This window comes from Elephas maximus, chromosome 4 (genome assembly GCF_024166365.1).
Source record: "Elephas maximus indicus isolate mEleMax1 chromosome 4, mEleMax1 primary haplotype, whole genome shotgun sequence".
NCBI classification, from domain to species: domain Eukaryota; kingdom Metazoa; phylum Chordata; class Mammalia; order Proboscidea; family Elephantidae; genus Elephas; species Elephas maximus.
In genome coordinates this window covers 131,295,375-131,304,374 of record NC_064822.1, presented here as the reverse complement: position 1 = coordinate 131,304,374, position 9,000 = coordinate 131,295,375, and the positions used below count along the sequence as shown (strand labels likewise).

The 9,000-nt window shown below is 39.6% G+C and overlaps 1 protein-coding gene across 1 annotated transcript in view; it reads left to right on the top strand.

Moving 5' to 3' along the window:
- Window positions 1-6,019, top strand: part of LOC126075793 (craniofacial development protein 2-like) — a 31,925-nt gene extending 25,906 nt beyond the window's left edge. Inside the window, exon 2 of the mRNA XM_049883883.1 lies at window positions 759-6,019. The gene's annotated coding sequence lies outside the window, so the exon portion shown is untranslated. The remainder of the gene's footprint in view (window positions 1-758) is intronic.
- Window positions 6,020-9,000: the final 2,981 nt, after the last annotated feature.

Genomic DNA, 9,000 nt, shown 5'->3' with positions numbered 1-9,000 from the left:
TTATTTCTCCCGTTTAAAAAAAAAAAAAAAAACTCTCTAAATCCTATCTTCTCCTTCAGCTACTGTCCCATTTCTTTGTTACTTTTAGCAGCAAAATTCCTCAACTTCACCAATGACTTTTACATCATCAAATGTAGTGGACAGTTCTCAGAAGCATTTGGCACAGTTGTTCTTATTCTTACCTTCTTCACCTATCCTCTAGGACACTGCACACTCTTGGTTTTCTTTATACCTCAGTGGTCACTTCTTATTCTCCTTTGCTGAATCCATCTTTTATCATAGAATTCTTAACATTAAGATACTCCAGGGCTCAGTTCTTAGACCTTGTCATGGATTGAATTGTGTCCCCCCAAAATATCTGTCCACTGAGCTGGGCCATGAGACCCAGTATTATGTGATTGTCCACTATTTTATGTGATTTTCCTATGTGTTATAAATCTTATCACTATGATGTAATAAGATGGATTAGTGAGATCTACAAGATTAGATAGTGTCTCAGGCAATCCCTTTTGAGAGATAAAAGAGAGAGGCAAACAGAGACAGGTGGACCTCATACCACCAAGAAAGCAGCACCAGGAGCAGAGTGTATCCTTTGGACTTGAGGTTCCTGCACTGAAATGTTCCCAGACCAGAGCCAACAGTGAGGGAAAGCCTTCTCCTGGAGCTAATTCTCTGAATTTGGACTTGTAGCCTACTAGACTGTAAGATAATAAATTTCTCTTTGTTAAAATCATCCACTTATGGTATTTTTGTTATAGCAGCACCAGATGACCAAGAAAGAATTTGGTACTAAGAGTGGGCTGCTGCTCTAACAGATACCTAAAATGTGGAAGCAGTTTTGAAACTGTGAGTGGATAGAGGAGTGGAAGCAGCACAGAACCATCAGTGGCAGAGAAGCGGCAGTGACAGAGAACCAGCAGCAGCAGAACCAGGAGACCAGTGCCACATGGTGCTGGAGCTGACCCATGGAGCAATAGAGCTGAGTGCATGTGTGCAGGAGGCTCCCTGGTGGAGTGGGGTGCCTCCAGGCACTTATCAGTGAAGCTACAGAGCTTTGGAATGCTTGCCCCAGCAGGGCAGATGCGGGTGTGAAGCCCGAGGAGCCGAGAGGCCAAGAAACCAGGAAACAGAAGCTGAAGAGACAAAGAACTGAAGAAACTGAGCTGCCTCAGTTTCAAAAGGTATGGCTATGAACTCGGGGGTTTCAAACGGTGGAGCCGTGGCCTCTGGTGTTTTTAAGGGTGGAGTTGCCACTCAGGTGGACTAGGAGAATGGTTCGGCTAAAGCCAAGGGAGCAGAGTTGCTGTCCCAGTGGGCCTGGATGGTGGAGCTGAAGCCCAGGGTCAAGGGGCCTGCACTCAGAATCCAGAGAGTGTGGGCAATACCTAGAGTCTGGAGGGCAGGGCCATCATGTAAATTGTCTCAGAGAACAGAGTATTGTTTTCAAAGCCTTGAGGGCTAGTGTAATGTATTCTCCTGAATTGCTTGGTGCCTGTTATCTCTTCTTTTCCTCCAGTTTCTCCCATTTGTAGTGGAAATGTCTAACTTGTGCCTGTTCTGCCAATGTACCTTTGGAAGCAAATAATTTATATTCTGGATTTCACAGATGAAGAGGAATTTTTGTACTTTGGACTGTAGATGATTTAAGACTTTTGCTATGATATGATGTGGTGGATATGTTTTACATGTGGCAAGGACATGAATTTTGGGGGGCCAAGAGGTGGAATGTCATGGATTAAATTGTGTCCCCCCAAAATATCTGTCAATTTAGCTGGGCCATGAGACCAGTATTGTGTGATTGTCCACGATTTTATGTGATTTCCCTATGTGGCAAATCCTATCGCTACGATATAATAAGATGGACTAGTGGCAGTTATATTGATGAGATCTACAAGATTAGATAGTGTCTTAAGCCAGTATCTTTCTACATATAAAAGGGAGAAGTGAGCAGAGAGACAGAGGAACATCATACCACCAAGAAAGGAGTGCCTGGAGCAGAGTGTGTCCTTTGGACCTGAGGTTCCTGCACTGAGATGCTCCCAGACCAAGGGAAGACTGGTAACAAGGACTTCCCTCTAGAGCTGACAGAGAGAGAAAGCCTTCCCCTGGACCTAATACACTGAATTTGGGCTTGTAGCCTACTAGACAGTGAGAGAAAAAATTTCTCTTTGTTAAAGCCATCTACTTGGTGATCTCATCTAATCTTCTGACTTTTGATACCATATGTAAGCTTTGTTAGGATAGGTATGGATTGAGCTCTACTCCAGGGTTAGTTTAGTCCTTCTTTTAAGGAGTGGATATTCTGGAGTCTCCATTTTTTCCAGTTTCCACTCTGGCTCTCTATTCAAATTGATTTGAATTTGAATATCTCCCAGCTCTGGGCAAGCTCTGGCAATTTAGTTTATCATTCTCCAGTTCTTAGGGTTAGCAGATTAAGTAGCGTTGGAATATATTTATACTAAAAGAAATATTTGCTGTTTATCTGAAATTCAAGTTTAATTGGATGTCCTATATTTTTATTTGCTAAATCTGGAAGTCATATCAGTAGTTGTTTTTTGCTCATTCTTGTGCAGTCTCGCCCTACCTATGCATAGCTTAGTGTTCAGCCAAGGACTCAAGGGGACCCCTACGCAGATTTTTGGAGCTCTTACTCTAGGTAGTTTTTCCTTTCCAGTACCCTGTCACACAAAATCTGCCTCAGCCTCCCCAACTCCAATCTCTGTTGCTTCAACTTAGTAGGAAAATTCTGCTCTATTTGGGTACTCTCACCCTTTGCAAAAATCCAGAAAGCACGACCAAGGAGAAAACCAGGGCAAATTGTAGGGCTCAGTTCATTTGCTGTCTTTCTCCGAGGGATCAAAGTTCTGTGCTGCCTGTTGTTCAGCATCTGAAGACAGTTATGTATTTGGGGAGTGCTAGTTCATTGCCACATTTGGTACCAATGCGGCATCAGGATTGATGGGAGACTCATTAACAACCTGCAATATGCAGATGACAAAACCCTGGTTGCTGAAAGTGAAGAGGACTTGAAGCACTTACTAATGAAGATCAAAGACTACAGCCTTCGATAAGGATTACACCTCAACGTAAAGGAAACAAAAATCCTCACAACTGGACCAATAAATAACATCACGATAATGGAGAAAAGATTGACATTGTCAAGAATTTCATTCTACTTGGATTCACAATCAACACCCATGGAAGCAGTGGTCATGAAGCCAAATGAGGTATTGCACTGGGCAAATCTGCTGCAAAAGACCTCTTTAAGGTGTTAAAAAGCAAAGATATCACTTTGAGGACTAAAGTGCCCCTGACCCAAGCCATGATATTTTCATTCGCCTCACATGCACGTGAAAGCTAGACGATGAATAAGGAAGGCTGAAGAAGAGTTGATGCCTTTGAATTGTGGTGTTGGAGAAGAACATTGAATATACCATGGTCTGCCAAAAGAATGAACAAGTCTGTCTTGGAAGAAATATAGCCAGCGTGCTCCTTGGAAGTAAGGATGGCAAGACTTCGTCTCACCTTCCTTGGACATGTCTACTAGGAGGAACCAGTCCCTGTAGAAGGACATCATGGTTGGTAAAGTAGAGGGTCAGTGAAAAAAAGGGAGACCTTTGGCGAGATGGATTAATACAGTGTCTGCAACAATGGGCTCAAGCATAACAACAATTGTGAGTGAGGATGGTACAGGACTGGGCGGTGTTTCATTGTGTTGTACATAAGGTTACTATGAGTCGGAACTGACTCAGTGGCACCTAACAACAACAACAGTTCAGTACTAGTTACTCCATCACGGACAAAAGCAGAAGTCTGTCCTTTGTTTTCTGAATTTTCTTTCTTTGCTGTCTAGATGTTTTAACACCTGTAAAAACCAAATTTATCAATCTTCATGATTTCCTTCAATGCTAGTAAAGACTTTTCCCAATATTCTAAAAATTTATTGATGTTTTCTTTTAGTAATTGATTTACTTTTATACTTTTAATTATTTGGTTTCTCTGGATTTATATTGTTGTAGGGAGTGAGGTAATATAGTTTTATTTATTTTTATTTTTTGCAGCTAGCGAGTGTGACAGAATAAAGATAGCCCCACATTAATTGACAATATTCCCAACGAGAGATGAGTCTTATTTCCCCTCCTTTTGAATCCAGTCTGGCCTAGTGATTGCTTTGGACAGTTGAGCAAAAATGATGCTTGCTAATTCTGGTTTTAATATTTGATAGCAATAGTAGCTTCCATCTTGTTTTCCTGGAGCCCTAAGTTTGTCACCATGTCAGAAGATTGACCACTCTGTTGAAGAGAGTTCATGGAGAGGTCCTGAGACTACCTAGAGAGAGGAAAGCCAAGAGTAGCCTGGTCTTCCAGTTGTCCCTGCCAAAGTTCCAGGCATGTGACCTTGGACCTTCTAGACCAGTTCATCTATGAGCTGAGTGACACAGTAACCACCATGTGGAGCAATATAATCACCCAGCCAAATTCTACTCAACTTCCTGATTCATAAAACCACAAGATGTGATAGAGTGGTGGTGTTTCAGGTAGTTTGTTACACGTTGATAACTGGAATAGCTAGCAAGTTGCTGCACACAATTTTTGAATAATCTATCTTTTTTCTGCTCATCTGAATTGTGACTTTTATCAAATGTTAAGTTTGGTTTTGTAGGCCTATTTCTTAATTTTCTATCATGTTTTAACGATTGGTCTCACTATTCCATGCCAGTTCCAAACTGGTTTATTATAGTAATTTTATGATACTTTTACTATGTGGTAGTGCTAATACTCCCTCATCTCAATTTTTGGAATGTTTCTGCCAAGTTCTGCATTTCTTTTTTTTTCAGGTTAAGTTTAGTATAATTTTGACATATAACAAAAATGTTACTAGTAGCATTTTAATTGGGGCAAAATCATAGTGGAGGCTTGCATGTTGCTGTGATGCTAGAAGCCATGCCACTGGTATTCAAATACTAGCAGCGTCGCCCATGGCACACAAGTTTCAGCTGAGCTTCCAGACTAAGTCAGATTAGGAAGAAGGACCAAGTGGTCTACTTCTGAAAAGAATTAGCCAGTGAAAACCTCAAGAATAGCAGAGGGACATTGCCTGATATAGTGTCAGAAGATGAGCCCCTCAGGTTGGAAGTCACTTGTCATGGATTGAATTGTGTCTCCCAAAATATGTGTCAGTGGGTTAGAGCATGATTCCCAGGACTGTGAAGTTGTCCTCCATTTTGTGATTGATGTAATTTTCCTATGTGTCGTAAATCCTAATGTCTCCCTGTGGTTAATGAGGCAAGACTAGGTTCTATTAAAGAGGATTAGGGTGGGATGTAACACCCTTACTGGGATCACATCCCTGATTCAATGTAAAGGCAGTTTCCCTAGGGTGTGAACTAAGATACACCTGACCCAAGCCCTGGTGCTTTCCATCACTTCATATGCATGTGAAAGCTGGACAATGAATAAGGAAGATGGAGGAAGAATTGATGCCTTTGAATTATGGTGTTGGCGAAGAATATTGAATATACCATGGATGGCCAAAAGAATGAACAAATCTGTCTTGGAAGAAATACAGCCAGAATGCCCTTATGAGCAAAGATGGTGAGAATTTGTCTCATATACTTTGGACAGGAGAGATCAGTCCCTGGAGAAGGACATCATGCTTAGTAAAGTAGAGGGTCAGCAAAAAGAGGAGGACCCTTGGCGAGATGGATTGGCACAGCGACTATGAAAATGAGCTCAAGCATAACAAAGATTGTGGGGATAGCACAGGACCAAGCGGTGTTTTGACCTGTTGCACATAGGGTCTTTGAGTCAGAACTGACTCAATGGCACCTAACGACAACTGAAAAATGTATAGAAAAATTTTATTTAACTACTTTTATGATACTCATCAGTTTAATTTTTTTATATAAAGGTCCTTGGCAAATAGGTTCTTTATAGAACCCCTCCTTGGCAAATTTTCATGAATATTTTATCATCTTTGCTATTATAAATATACATCAATTTTCCATTATTTTTCTAATTTAGTATCGGGTGAATATAGGAAATAAATTAGTTTGTGTATTAGTTTGAAACTAATCAGTAACTAAGAGTTTTCACTTCAGATATTTATTTGAAATTTTATGTTTTCTGCATATATAGTTACATCATCAATATAAAAAAAACCCAGTGCCGTCGATATACAATCATAATTTTGCATTTCTTTCCAAAATCAATCTTATTTCTATAATATAAGCTCCATAAGGGCAGAGACTTTTGTCTTTTTTATGCACTGCTGTAATCCTAGTGCCCATCGACCTGACACACGATAGGTACTTAACGTAAATTTGTCAATTACATTAATATAGTATAATAATAAAGAGCCTGGGCTCTGGAGTCAGATTGCTTGGGTCTGAACCCTGACTCTTGTTGGATGTGTCACCACATCTATGAATGAAATTTTCTTAGTTTCAGTTTCATTTTTCATCAGTAATTTGGTGTTATAATAATATCTGTCTCATGAAGTTGTAAAGATTAAATGAGATAAATAATCCATAAAAATAATTTAATGGGGTACTCACCATATTTTTAACTGTACTATTATTTCTGTCGTCTAATTGCTTTGGCTTTTAGCTGTAGAACACAATAAAATAGTAATGATAGTAAACTGGACCAGTATATAATAGAAATGCTTATAGAATTTCATCATTAAGCAAAATGCCGGCTGCTGGTTTGAGATAAGAGATTGTTTTTAATACGTTAAGGAAGATTGTGTGTGTGTGTGTGTATAGAAAGAGAGAGAGGGAGAAAGAGTTAGTCCTTGGGGGATGGAAATGGATAACGTGCTCAGCTGCTAACCAAAAGGTTGGAGGTTTGAATCCACACAGAGGCACCTCAGAAGAAAGGCCTGGCAATCTACTGAAAACTCAGCCATTGAAAACGTTATGGAACACATTTCTGCTCTGACACAGATGGGATCGCCATGAGTCAGAATCAGCTAGATAGCAAGTGGTTTGGGGACGAAAAATATATAATCATATTGTTAAAGCTTTAATTTAGAATATGTACTAGAGTTGGTCAAATATCTTCTGCCATCTGTTGAGATAATAATGTCATGTCTCCTTTAACTAGTTAATTAAGTAAATTGTATCAACATAGTTTTAGTATTGAAAAATTATGTTACTTAGGCATTAGAAATCCAATGGCACTTTTAGGATTAAGGCTTTTAAAAATATGCTTATCACAAAAGCATGATTTCTACAGACTTCCTTAAAAAAATAATTTCTCACAAAACATGATCCTTGCACTGGCCTAATGTGCAATGCATCTGGAGGATTTCAGAGCTCTGAAGCTGGTTCACAGTTCATCCGTGTGAAAAATATGGAGTTATCCCAAAATTTATCTGAAAGAGAAGCCTTTTAGAAACAGAACTTTGGACTTTCTGCCCTTCGACAACCACAGAACTGGCAGTAGAGCTTACTCTTAATCCCAGGTGTTTCATAAATCCTTCTCTTATTGTACAAAGCTTTCATCCTTGGCAGTTTTGCCTGCTTTTTCACTTGGTCCACTTTCCAACTCAAACTGCCAGTACCAGCCTCCCTGTCTGATGAAAGCATTAACGCTGAAGAGGTTAACATCTATCGTATACGGGGATATTAAAATTCTTTCCTGCTTCTTTGGATTCTGTCTGCTATTGCCCCTAAAATAATCAGTTCAAAGAACCACATTTTCATCAACTCCCAATTCTTAGTCTGATAAAGAAATTTTTCCCCAAATTTGTGAATTTACTCATATGAAAACTGTCATATGTTACTCTACTTTTAATAAACCACCTTTGTTAAAAAGAATAAATTGCATGAAATTGGGACAACCCAGGAAGTTTCCAGTCCTCTAACTTAGGTTTGAAATATGTTCTTTTAACTCATTTCTGGCTTTACCTCCATGTATAAATTGTGTTTTTATACTTTTGACTACATTAAATTTCTCATATATCAAGAATATAAATATTTCCCACTACCTTTGGATTTAGGATTCCAAAGGTCATTCATTTTGTCCGCGGCTTCCCCTACTTTTATGAGTTTTTTCATCTGGATGCAGTGGATTCTTGATGTTTTTGTATATACTTTTCCCATTTTTTTAATGTGTATTGCATAACCCAAGGTTATTGCTCTCCTATGTTGCCGAAGTCAAAGTTCCACACCCCTTAGGCGATAACTGTAAGGGCCAGTATATTATACCAGCAGAACCTGATGTCCTGTGACTGTTTCTATAGGTAGGGGCATTGACTGAAGCCGACAGTGTTTTCTTCTCACTAGTATCCATCCCCAGCCAATCTAAAGCTACACTGCAGAAAGCAGCAATAATAGCGGGGTGGTTTATTGTCTTGTGTATCTCCTTTGAAAGTGTCCTCCAGTGCCACATTTCTGAGCCAATCATTTTCAAACATTATTTGTTAAGGTAGTGTAAGACTCTTTTTTCAAATATAATCTTATGTGGTAGCCCAAAAGATAAACTACATAAAAGCTTAGAGTCTCCATGAATTGGAACCTACTCAGCAACAACTAAAACAAGCCCTGGTTGATATAGGGACGAGGCCTGGAGGCCTGGAGCCCTGTCCTCTCAGTGCTTCTCACGCCCCTTTCTCTCACTTGGATCAGAACCCAAAGATACTGTGGAAGCCCTAGTGTGAAGGTCTCAAGAAGACAGATTCACAAAAGGTAGATCACTGGTTCAATGATTTTGTTAATGTATTTTGCTTGGCCTGTACAGTGTTGTTCTTCCCCACAATATGTATTGAAGTCCTGATCCTTGTACCTATTAATGTGATCCTGTTTGGAAATAGAGTTTTCTTTTATTATGTTAATGAGGCCATACCAGACTAGGGTGAGTTCCAACCGTAAACATTTCTGAGTTATACGAAGTTATACAAAGAGCAGAATAGACACAGAGACACATGAAGGGGAAAGACAGACACGATGTGAGTATTTCCACAAGCAAAGACATGGCAAGAATTACCAGCAGTCAC